General features: G+C 35.7%; 1 long non-coding RNA gene across 4 annotated transcripts in view; it reads right to left on the bottom strand.

Annotated features, from left to right (window-relative positions):
• The window catches only part of LOC147026210 (uncharacterized), a 190,655-nt gene that overhangs the window by 40,503 nt on the left and 137,661 nt on the right, over positions 1-12,491 (bottom strand). For all 4 annotated transcript variants that reach the window (XR_015058154.1, XR_015058156.1, XR_015058155.1 and 1 more), the window contains exons 3-4: positions 12,380-12,457; positions 12,116-12,138 (exon numbers count right to left, since the gene is read on the bottom strand). This is a non-coding gene — a long non-coding RNA (uncharacterized LOC147026210). The remainder of the gene's footprint in view (positions 1-12,115; positions 12,139-12,379; positions 12,458-12,491) is intronic.

Below are 12,491 nucleotides of genomic sequence, written 5' to 3'. Positions count from 1 at the left end.
GAAGAAACTGAACGTATTAGAGAAATGTTCAAAGGATTGTTGTTATATATTATTCATGGATGTGATTTTCAGGGAAATATCAACACAAGATATTGCATAAATAAAATAATGGATTATCTTGAAATTAAACCTGAACTTAGGATAAAATATAGAATTTCGAAAAAAGCCAATAATAAATTAAATAACCTGTTTTCCAAATATATAAATGAATGATTTTTTACCCATTTGGGAAAATAAGATAAAATTTGACAACCATAAAAATCTCCCAAATTCATTAAGATGCCTCATAGTTGGTTCAAGTGGATGTGGAAAAACCTGCTTACTTTTAAAGATGCTCCTCACTCCCAACTTTTTAGATTATGATAATTTAATAATTTTCACAAAGTCGAGTTTTCAACCAGAGTATCAACTACTCTCACAAGGTTTTAATGCTGGTCTTCAAAAAGAAGATATAATCGGTTTATTTAAACTTCAAAAAAACCTAAATGATTTTAACATTGAAGATATAATACAACTATTTTGTGATACACAGAGATGTAAAAAGAAATCAAAACCGATAACTTGTATTCTGAGTGATAATACGGATGATATACCGTCTCCCCAATATTTGGATAAATCCAAAAAGAACCTCATTATCTTTGATGATTGTGTTAATGAGAGAAACCAAACGGTAATGGACAGCTACGACACAAGAGGGAGACATTCTTCTTGTAATTGTATTTATCTTAGTCAATCGTACTTTCAGCTTCCTCGTCGTTCCATCAGAAACAATGCTAATACTTTTATTTTATTCAAGTTAAATTCAATAGATATAAACAATTTTTGGAGAGACAATTGTTCTACATTATGTAGTAAAAAGGAATTTGGGGATTACATGAAACACACGACTGAAAAATATAAATATATTGTTGTGAAACAAGATGAGATATTAAATGATATTTTTCAATAAATAAATGGATGCGAAAGAAAGAGCAAGTAGATTTAGGGAACATCAAGAGTTGGTTTCAAAAGTTGTAAAACAGCAGGAAGACATAAAGAAGAAACGCAGACAGAAACTAATGGGCGAAGAAGCATTTGAAAGAAAACAAGAGAAATTTTTTAAACCACTTTTAAAAACTTCCCAAGAAAAAATGAAAGATGTTTCCACAGTTCCCACAGTAGAATATACTCCTAAAAAACTTCAAATGTTCAAAGATTTCAGTCAAATGATGGAGGAAGAATTAGAACATTTAGGAGAATTAGAATATGATGATGAAGGTTTATTTCAACAACTGGAAGGGATTAATCGACCCCCTGATTATATTGTGAATGCTCTTCAAAACAATGAATATTCAGCGGATTCAAAAACCAAAGCAGGACTCATTCCAACAGAACAATCAGCAATATTTCATCTTGTTCAAGAAAAGGTATTGATATTTAATGATGAATTAAGGCTCTTGGGTTCTGCTCAACCCCCTGTTAAACTAACTCCGAGATTAATGTTTCTTCTCACAAAAGATGGAAGACAAGGTTCAACTGTGAGGGATGAATCAAAGTATATTGATAAACCATTGGATATGGAAAATAATGATGATAGAGTATATATTGATCTGCTGAACACTCTAAATTATAAGGTTATTCTTTCTGGTAAAAGTAGGAAGAATGAGAAGGAGAAACACATTATTCAGGCTTTAAGTATCCTTGGTTCAGGTGTTAGTTTTCTTCCAAATGACCCATCGCAATTAGTTAATAGACTGTTATTGTTGTTAGGCAGTAAGAAGGCTGGAAATAACAATTGTTTTAATGAAGCATCAGCCATTTTAGACCAGTTGATGAACATGAAAATAATTAATAAATATCAATATAAAGACATTTTATCTCATATTAAATAAGATGAGAAGCACAATCCTTAGTTTCAATTTCACAACAAGCGACCACACATCTTCATTCCCATACCCACTACAACTTGACACAACAAAAGAATATGAGGCATCTTTATTGTCCATGGAAACTTATAATACCTTATTTAATATAACCGAGAAAAATGACAAGTTTAGTTATAATCCGGGAAGTGGATACAAAACGATAACGGTTATCACCCGATACCAAAAATGTAAAGTACGAGGTACAAAAAGTAAAGTACAAAAATGTAAAGTATCACCCGATAACGGAGCATATGAGATTTCTCAAATATCTTCCGAAATTGCTCGTCTTATAAAAGAACAGGGTGATGAACCAAAAAATATTGTTATAAACATTCAAAAACATACTTCAAAATCAACGGTTAAAGTTAAAAATAACTACAAGGTTGATTTCACAATTGATAATTCATTTAGAGAGTTATTGGGTTTCTCCTCAAAAAAGATTGAAACTAATGGGACGTTTTACAGTGATAATGTCATTCAAATATCCTCAGGAATAAATTCGGTGTTAATTCACTGTGATTTGATTGATGGTGCTTATAATGATGGGAAAAAAACAAATACAATATTTTCATTCAGCGCATACTCAACCCCAATTGGTTATAAATTCAATATGGAACCCAAAAATTTGGTTTATCTACCTGTGTCAGGAAAAATCATACACAGAGTAAATTTTAGGATAACCGACCAAGATAATCGTGTGATTTCTTTTAATGGAGAAGTTATATCCATCAGAATTCACCTACGTGAAGTTTTCCAATAAATAAATACGATGGTTATTGTGAGGAAACACGAGTTGGGAAAATATAAAATAATTACAGGGGATGGGATGTTCCTTTCTCCATACTACAAGGATGAAGGTATGTATCTTGGTAGAGGATACTATAAACCTAAGAGACAAAGGGGTGTTGGGCATCAATTTAGAGGAGATGGGATAATTGATACTCTCATGGGTATTGGTTCAACTATTCTTAAACATAAAGATCTAATTGGTTCAACTGCTTCTGCTGTGGGAAATGTAGCAGGTGCTGTAAAGAGTATAAAAGATGCTCAGAAGGAATCTCATAAATTACAAGCAATAAAAGAAATTAAGAAAGGCAAAACTCAGTTGTCCCCCCAAGAACGACAGAAAATAATTCAAATACTTGGATCAGGGTTTCAAAAGTTTTAACATCTTTTTTCCTAAATAAATACAAGTATGGAAGCAATTGATAGTATCTATGATTTGGATGACACTATTATTATCTCAAACTCCACTAAAAAAGAAGATTACTTCAAGGTAAATGCAACAACTGGAACAGACTGGAATACGAATGGTACAAAAAGTTTTGAAATAAATAGTCAACAAACCTATTTGAATCTCTCTGAAAGTTTCTTGTTGTGTAAATTTAAATTCACTAAAGCTGGGAATAATACAAACGCTACACTTGTAAATGATTTCTTCTGGAAAATGTTTGATAGTGTGCGTTTGTATATTGGAACACAAGAAGTTGAAGCGGTTGATTATGTCTCTGCTGTATCTGAAATGATAAAATTTACACTCTATACATTCAGTGATAGAATGGGAAAGGGGTCTGTCGAAGGTTTTATTCCTGATATGTCAACGGGAACAAACACAGACCTTGGATATACTCAAAGGAAAGGAATGTATAATGATGATACAAAAGCAGAAAATAGTTTTACTGTGGCAGTTCCTCTTAAAGGTATTTTTGGATTTTGTGATCATGATAAAGTTCTGTATGGTCTTAAAATTAGATTTCAACTACAGAGAAATGATAATGAAAATCGATTGCTTTTTGGTGTTGGTAGTGCTTTTGGTGAACAGAATAAATTTGTAATTGAGGAGATGAGTTGGTATATCAGTGAATATACTCCTAATCTTAAAACAGAAGAGATGTTGAATGGAAGACTTAACTCAAAGAAACCACTCAGTGTATCATACCTCAAAAGAAGATGTCAACACGTTAAACTCAATCAAACTACTTACACGTGGAATTTGGGTGTTCTGGAAGGAAAGCCACGATATCTGTGGATCATTTTTAAAAAGCCAGATGGTGATACTGCGACTGATAAGAATAATGCATTGAGTGATAATGCTAAGGTGAAACAACTTCGCGTTTCTCTAGATGGAACATTTTACCCACGAGATAGATTGGAAATTAATTGGGAAAAAAATGATTTTGCTGAAGCATACAAGTCTTACCAAAAGGTGTGTGAAAGTAATGGAAATAAAGAACCTATTTTGGATATGACAGCATTTAAAAGTTTGTATACAATCTATGCGTTTGACCTGAGCGCTCAAAAGGAAACTATAAAGTCTAATCGAGTGGATACTTCCCTATACATTGAAAGAGAAGAGAGTGAAGAAGTTGATACATATAGTTTGCTTTTGGAAGAAACAGAATTGCAGATTAATACAGATAATGGTGTGATGATTAGTCTCACATAATTTTTTGTTAAATAAATGAGTGGCAAAGTACCAACTGGGGTATATGTTAATCAAATCAATCTTCATAAACTATCATCTTGTGTTCAAAATCAAAAGCCTTGTACGATTAACGTTAATACAATTCAGAGAAAAGGAGCAGTAAGAATTGATGTTTTTCTCACAAGAGAACAGGTTAAAATCTTGAATGACACTGGCTCACTTAAAATTAAAATGACAAAACCAATGTTGAAAAAATATTCAATAAGAGAGACGAGTGGAGGATTTCTCCCATTTCTAATTCCTTTATTTGCTGGTTTAAGTGCGGTTGGAGCATTGACGGGTGGTGTTTCAACAGCGGTGAAAACTGCCAACGAAAGGAAGGCTCAGCTCCAGGCTCAAAAAGAATTGGAAAGACATAACAAAGAGTTGGAGAAACAAATTAGTGGAAGTGGTGTAATTGTAGATTTTGCTGAAAAACTTGAAGGTCTGCCTGATAAAGCGAGATTGTTAGTTGGAGATATGCTTTCTTCTATAGCACAAGCAGGTGTAAAATTAACGAAAAGAGGTAATGGATTATATCTTTCTAATAAATAAATGAGCATTGATGAGTGGTTGAAAGAATTTGGAAAGAATACAACATCAAATTTACAACTTGTCAAATATTGTAAGAAATTAAAAATTCATAATGTGGTTATTTGTATGAGAGATGAATTAACAAATGTGCCGAAACATACAAAGAATATTATTATGAACTTAGAAGATAATAATGGGAACGGTTCTCATTGGGTTTGTATTTTTAATAGTCAAGACAAATATTATTTTGATAGTTTTGGTCTTCCGCCACCTGTTGAAGTCATAAAATTCTTACAGAATGGTGTTTATCAAACATTTCAAGTCCAAGAATTAAATTCCAAGTGTTGTGGCCAATTATGCCTATATGTGTTATTTCAACTCAACAAAAATAAAAAATTTTATGATATTATTTTTAATCTAATATAAATGACTTATGTTGGTAAAGATGGTTCTATCTTTGGTGTATCTCAAGAACTGGATATTGATTTATCAAATTATTACACAAAGGCACAGGCTGAACGACATAAATATAATATAACCAAAAATATTAACATGAAAAATGCTTATAAATTAAAAAATTATCCAACCCCGACTGAAGCGAATGACTTGGTGAGATTAAGTGATTTATCACCATATATATACTTAAATAAAACGGCTGTGTATTCCAAAGATACAGAAGTGTTGATATTATCTCCAGGTCATACAGAATTCACAGTTCGAATTAAAATAAATTTTTACAAAGAAGGGCGTTTCGTTTGTATGAGAATAGAACAATGGGGGTATGATATGAATCATTTAGGGTATAATTGGTCATTTAACATTAACCTCGAAGACCTGGAACAATTAAATCAGTCTCGTAAGGAAGAATATTATCCACTTGGTATCGAGAATGAGTTTTGTGGGGCTACGATTAGTAAACAACAAATAAAAGAATTTAATAAGGGTAAATATAATAATGGTTTTGCCCTTGTTTATCTCATGAACACAGAAAAAACAGGATTATATATATAATAAGTAAGGAAATACAAAATGATTTAACTATGGGAAGATGGGGAGGTGTTTCGTGCCATAATATTATTCTAACATATATTTCTAATACATAAATGACAGCAAGAAGGCTTCAAGAAAATTATCATTTCTGTGTTCAAGCATACCTTCAAGAAAAGGGTATTCGGTATTTTAATAAATATGTTCTACAACATAAGAATGAGGTATTTTCAATAAAAGATTGGCATTATGCTGATGTTGATAAACCGACAACTTTAGATTTAATTAGAATGTTAAATAATGAAAAAATTATAAAGTTAAGAAAAGGTAAGGCTCTTTTAGAAATTCAAAAGAAATTTTATTGGTTTCCTGTTGTAAAAAAAATTATTTTGGATACAGGAATAACAAGAAATCCTGATGAATATATGTATAATATTCTATGGGGTGTAAGCGATTCAAGGATAGTAAGGGATGAGGAAGGAGTTGAAGAAGAGAGGGAAGAGGAGGAAAAGGAGAAGAGGGAGAAGAAAGAGAAGGAGGAAAAAGAGAAGAGAGAGAAGGAGGAGAGGGAGAAGAGAGAGAGGGAGGAAAGAGAGAAGAGAGAGAGGGAGGAGAGGGAGAAGAAGAAGGAGAGGGAGGAGAGGGAGAAGAAAGAGGAGGAAAAAGAGAAGAGAGAGGAGGAGAGGGAGAAGAGAGAGAAGGAGAGGGAGGAAAGAGCGAGACAAAATAAATATCAAAATATGGAAACTAGTGAGATTAAAAAAAGATTAGGGGTATTACAGAAAATAACTCAACCCACCGAGGAGGAAAACAAAGAATTGACAAGTCTATTTGCAATACTTTCGACAAGACTATTGACATCGACAAGATATGGATTTTAATTCAAGTTTTTCATTTTTTTTTCTTAAATAAATGGGGGAGAGAGTGAAGGCATTTCTAAGGATTCTTTATGTTTTAAAAATTAAGATTCAAATGTGCATGTTGGAAACTAAAAAGGTTTTTGCACTCTGCAGGAATTTTTCTCATAAATAAATGAGTTATTGTCTCAAATGTAAAAAGAAAACTAATACTAAAAATATTTCATATATTAAAAGTAAAAATAACAGGTATATACAAAAAGGTATATGTTCGGTGTGTGGTTCAAAAAAAAATCAATTTATCTCCCAACACAAACTAGGAGGAGATATACAAAAGTTTTTATCAGGAAGTAAATTTACAACTACTGGAATACCAGGGGAATTACATATTCCAGGGTATTCTTTCTGTGGCCCAGGCACAAACTTGGATAAAAGATTAGATGAGGAAGACAATCCTAAATCCTGGAGTCGGCCTATCAATAGAGTTGATGAAGTGTGCATGAGACACGATATTGATTATGGGAATACCACAACGTTGGAAGAAAAACATGAAGCCGATAGAGAAATGTTGTATAATTTGTCTCTGATACAAAATCCAACCTTGAGAGAAAAAGTTGATCGGTTCATTGTGAAGAAGATGATCAGTGCTAAATTGAAACTTCGACTTGGAAATTCAAAAAACTTGTAAGCTCTAATGATGTCATTAAGATTGAAGAGCAATTAGCTGATGAATTACATAAACCAATATTCACAAAGTTTCAGAGAAGGAAAGTTTATTCCAAGGAAGTAGATTATATCTGGTCTGCTGATTTGATTGATCTCAATAATGATAAGGGGTACAAGTATGCTTTAACCGTTATTGATTTGAGGAGTAGATATGCGTGGGTTGTCCCTTTAAAAAACAAAACAGGTAATACTCTTATGTTAGCTTTTCAACAGATATTTAATAAAAGTAAGAGAAAACCTAAAAAATTGTGGACTGATGAGGGTAGAGAGTTTTATAACAAGACATTTATGAAGTTTCTAAAAAATAACAGTATTACATTATACAGCACCTTTAATGAAGGGAAGGCAGTTGTTGTTGAACGTTTTAATCGTACCTTAAAAGAGAGACTATATAAAAAATTCACACAACTCGGTTCACAACAATGGGCATCTTTTATTCAGGATATTGTGGATAAGTATAATGACACGATTCACACGGCAACAAATATGAAACCATCAGAAACATTTACAAAATTAAAATATGAAAAAGAGATTAATGTCAGAAAACCTAAGTTCAAAGTTGGTGATATCGTAAGAATATATAGGTGGAAATCTCATTTTGAAAAAGGTTATATGAAAAGATGGACCAACGAACTTTTTAAAATTGTTGATGTAATAGATACGGTTCCTTGGACTTATAAGATATATGATTTGGAAGGGGAAGAGATTTTAGGTTCATTTTATTCACAGGAATTACAAAAGACAAAGATGAATTGAAATTTTTTGACTCCGACCCTTTTTGACTCCACCCACACAAGCCCCACCCCACACAAGCCCCGCCCACACAAACCCCACCACACACCCCCCACAAGCTCCAATAAATTGAAATTTTTTGACTCCGCCCCTTTTTGACTCCGCCCACACACGCCCCTCCCACCGAAGCCCCCCGCCCACACATGCTCCACAAAAGAAACTCCACACAAGCTCCACACACACAAACCCCACACAAGCTCCACCCATATTCATCATATTCACATAATTAGTGATTAGTTAATTAGTTCCCCACTCACACAACATGTTTATTTAATTAAAAAAATTATCCACCCATCCACACAAGCTCCACTCATCCACCCATCCCCCCATCTCTCCACCCATGCATTTATCCACACAAACCTCATCCACATAAGCCTCATCCACATTCACCCCTCCCACACAAGCTCCACCCACATAAACCACTGCCCACATAAACCCTGCCCACATAAACCCCTCCCACATAAGCCCTGCCTACACAAGCTCCACACAAAACTCCACACACATAAACCCTGTCCACATAAACCCCTCCCACACAAGCTCCACCCACATAAACCCCGCCCACACAAGCCCCACCCACACAAGCCCCACCCACACACACCCCGCCCACACAAGCCCCTCCCACACAAGCCCCTCCCACACAAGCCCCACCGAAGCCCCGCCCACACAAGCCCCGCCCACACAAGCCCCACCCCTCATCCCTCCTGTGCGCCCCCACCTTTGACCCACCACCTCCCTCATCCCACCCCTACCCTTCCCCACACACACACATGGGGAGGGGAGGGATGGGATGAGGGGGTGATGGGTCATTGGGGGAGCGCACCTACCCCCCCCCCCAACCCCTCCCTCTCGTTCATGTCTTGATTCTTTTTTTGTAATTCAGAATCAAGTAATTGTAAACAAAACAAATATAATTTATTAATATTGAAAATATTAAATATTCATTTGCGAGAATGTATAATCTTTCCCAGCAATCTTCTTCAGATGTCTTGTGATTTCGAAACTCAGGCACCATATTCTGTTTTGAAACAAAAAGTGGATAATAATTAGGTTTTATAAAGATAATTACATGGTAATATGAGTAAGCCTCGTTGACCACTGAATTAACACACCAGGAGCCTGTCATCCTTTCAAGGTCAATAAAATGAATTCCAGTGTACTGACAAAACCACGTCCAAACTAATGATGCAACCAACATAAGGCGACATTCTAAAGAGAGAGTGATATTAATAATAATTCAGAAATATTTACCTCCAGAAAATCATGTGTTGTACAAGATTGCTTCAACAGCTGATGTTGTGCGATAGTGCTGAAAAAAAAAAAATAATAAGTCAAGGGTATAGATGTAGAGACAGACAGAGAGATACAAACAGACAGGGAAAGCAACACACACACACACACACACACACACACACACACACACACACACACACACACACACACACACACACACACACACACACACGCCCCACCATTGGTTTAATTCATTCGAGATCAGAGACCAGTCATTATAAATCATTGACCTCTTCAATAAGAGCAGAGAGAGGTAGGTAGAAAGACAGACAGAGAGACACACACACACACACACACACACACACACACACACACACACACACACACACACGTCTCACCATTGGTTTAATTCCTTCGAGATGAGAGGACGTGATAAGACTTCGTGCCACTCATTGTAAATGTCTTTCAATTCTCTTCTAAAATCATTGATCTCTTCAATAAGAGTATTAATTTCATGAACCACGTTGTGATATGTAAACTCAATTTCTTCCAATGCCCTGTCAGGGAAAAAATATATATATCAGAATTATCATGATTTAATTAATAATCATTTGCTTCATCGTTCAAAGAGAAAACCATACACAAACTTACCAACTCTGTAGTGGGCTGTTGTCTTCATCGGAAGAAAGATCGTCCATGCCTCAGTTGTAAAAATGAAAATCCCGTCTGGCAGAAACTTTGTCTGGCGAACCGCTTATAAAGCAACGATGAGGAGATTGCTTAATCATTGGGTGTGGCCACAGGAAATGACAAGCTTCTCTTAATGATCTCATCTGGCCACCGCCCGAGTTGCAAATCATTTTTGTACATAAACCACGCCATAAAAAAGTTTTCAGTTCGTGTTCTGAGATAAAATATAAACACGAGACCTTGTCTCACAGAATAGTTCCTATTTTTTCACAGCATGACAGTCCAAAACCACTTCCTCATTCACACAGCACGACCGTGTCAAAAAAAAAACACTTCCTCATTTTCACGGCATGAACTGAAAACATTTGAAACAAAACTTTTTTTATGGCGTGGTTTATGTACAAAAATGATTTGCAACTCGGGCGGTGGCCAGATGAGATCATTAAGAGAAGCTTATCATTTCGTAATGGCACAAAAGGGGTATCTTAAAAAATATAAAGATTCAAATGTTTTGTTTTTCAATATTTTAAATGGGGATTATTGTGCAAAGAAAATTAAACTATTGAAGGAATTTGAGAATGAACAAATGTTTATAGGTTCAATGAGTGAGCTAAACAATATGCATCGGTTATTTGATAAAGAGTGCCCTGAGGCTTAGACGTTTCAGATATTTCTTTAGAATCACCTTTAACAAATCTTTATCTTGTTGTATGGGTTATTTGTATAGAGAGTGTCCCGGGGCTTAGATGTTTCAGATATTTCTTTAGAATCACCTTTAACAAATCTTTATCTTGTTGTATGGGTTATTTGATAAAGAGTGTCCCAGGGCTTCGACGTTTCAGATATTTCTTTAGAATCACCTTTAACAAATCTTTATCTTGTTGTATGGGCTATTTGAATAGAGAGCCCCTAGGTTAAAAGGGGAAATAAAAAAATGACCGTTTTTACAGCCATTTTTCCCTGCTGTGCAGGGGTTTGGCTTTTTCTTGAGGCAATGTTTTATGGCCGGATGCCCTTCCTGACGCCAACCCTGGTCGCCTCTTACGACACACAGGGATATGGTACACCTATTCTAACCGGGGCATACACCGGGACCAGTACACTGGCACTCATTTCGCCGACCTCGGAAGGATGGCAGGCTGAGTCAACCCCCAGGTGTTAATTCAGCAGCCAACGGGGCTTGAACTCAGGACCCTGGGATCCCAAGCCGCCACCCTAACCACTAAGCCAACACCAGGCTCCAGGTTAAAAGGGGAGACAAATAAATATACCTTGGGCTAAAAAGGGGATTTATTTTTTTAGGGGAAAAAAAAGAAAAATTTCATGGCTGAAAATCCCCCATTCATTTACATGGGGAAAAGTGAGCCAGAACCAGTATTCTTACCCTCCTAATCTGTATATTGAGTGCGATTGAGTTCCAAATTCGTAACAGTATAATAACAAATTACTGTACAAACAAGGGAAAACATCAGTGGATAAAGAGACGATGTTTCCGTGTGGGCAAATACGAATTTCTCCACTTTTTGAAATCCAGAGTCGAGGCGGTGGAATACAGATTCAGGGTCATATTCATCCTATGCTTTTTTCCCATTGACTTGAATGGTTCGGGGTGCGCAATTGGAGTGTGTACGTGTGTGCACACACGTGTATTTTTTTGTTGTTGTTGTTGAAGGCTCCAGTCACGGACAAAATGGTCCTCATCGAGGCTCGGCCTTAAATAAAGAAAAATAAAAAGCAAAGTGAGGAGTGAAAATGAGTAAGAAAAGTATGTGATGTGTGTTTGCAAGAAAGAGAGATTAAAGTTTGCCCGGGAGCGAGAGTTTGAGCGAGACTGAAAGTAAGACCAGCAATCCTGATGTTCAAAAACATAAAAAACATCCTCAGCAACCAACTGGTACCCATGATCACAATCACAACAGCTTCTTACTTACCTCGACGATTTTTCGTTCGGCACCTGAAAACAAAGTTGCACAACATTAAAATCAAGAGATCAAGGCAAGACAATTGCTTGGATGTATTTGTACATGTGTCTGACTGTACCCATTCACATGGATGGATGGATGCATGTGAACGCTCCATTCGCGAGATTTGAAGACAAAACCAACACATCTGCAAAGGATCTGTCCTCAAGGAATGGTCATTTGTTTATATTTCTGAATAATGTTAAACTGCCCATGTGCTTGGAGATGACTTACCAGTGGCAAGAGGAGAAGAAAGACAATTATGATTAGAAGGACCAAACATCCAATCAAAATGATGTTCACGATCGAGAACTGGATCAGGACAAACACGGGGAAAGAGAATCAA

The sequence above is a fragment of the Eptatretus burgeri genome, chromosome 5 (genome assembly GCF_056783735.1).
Source record: "Eptatretus burgeri isolate ZD-2024b chromosome 5, Ebu_testis_v1, whole genome shotgun sequence".
NCBI lineage: Eukaryota > Metazoa > Chordata > Myxini > Myxiniformes > Myxinidae > Eptatretus > Eptatretus burgeri.
The sequence above is the reverse complement of the archived record's forward strand: the minus strand, read 5'-3'. Positions and strand labels throughout refer to the sequence as shown.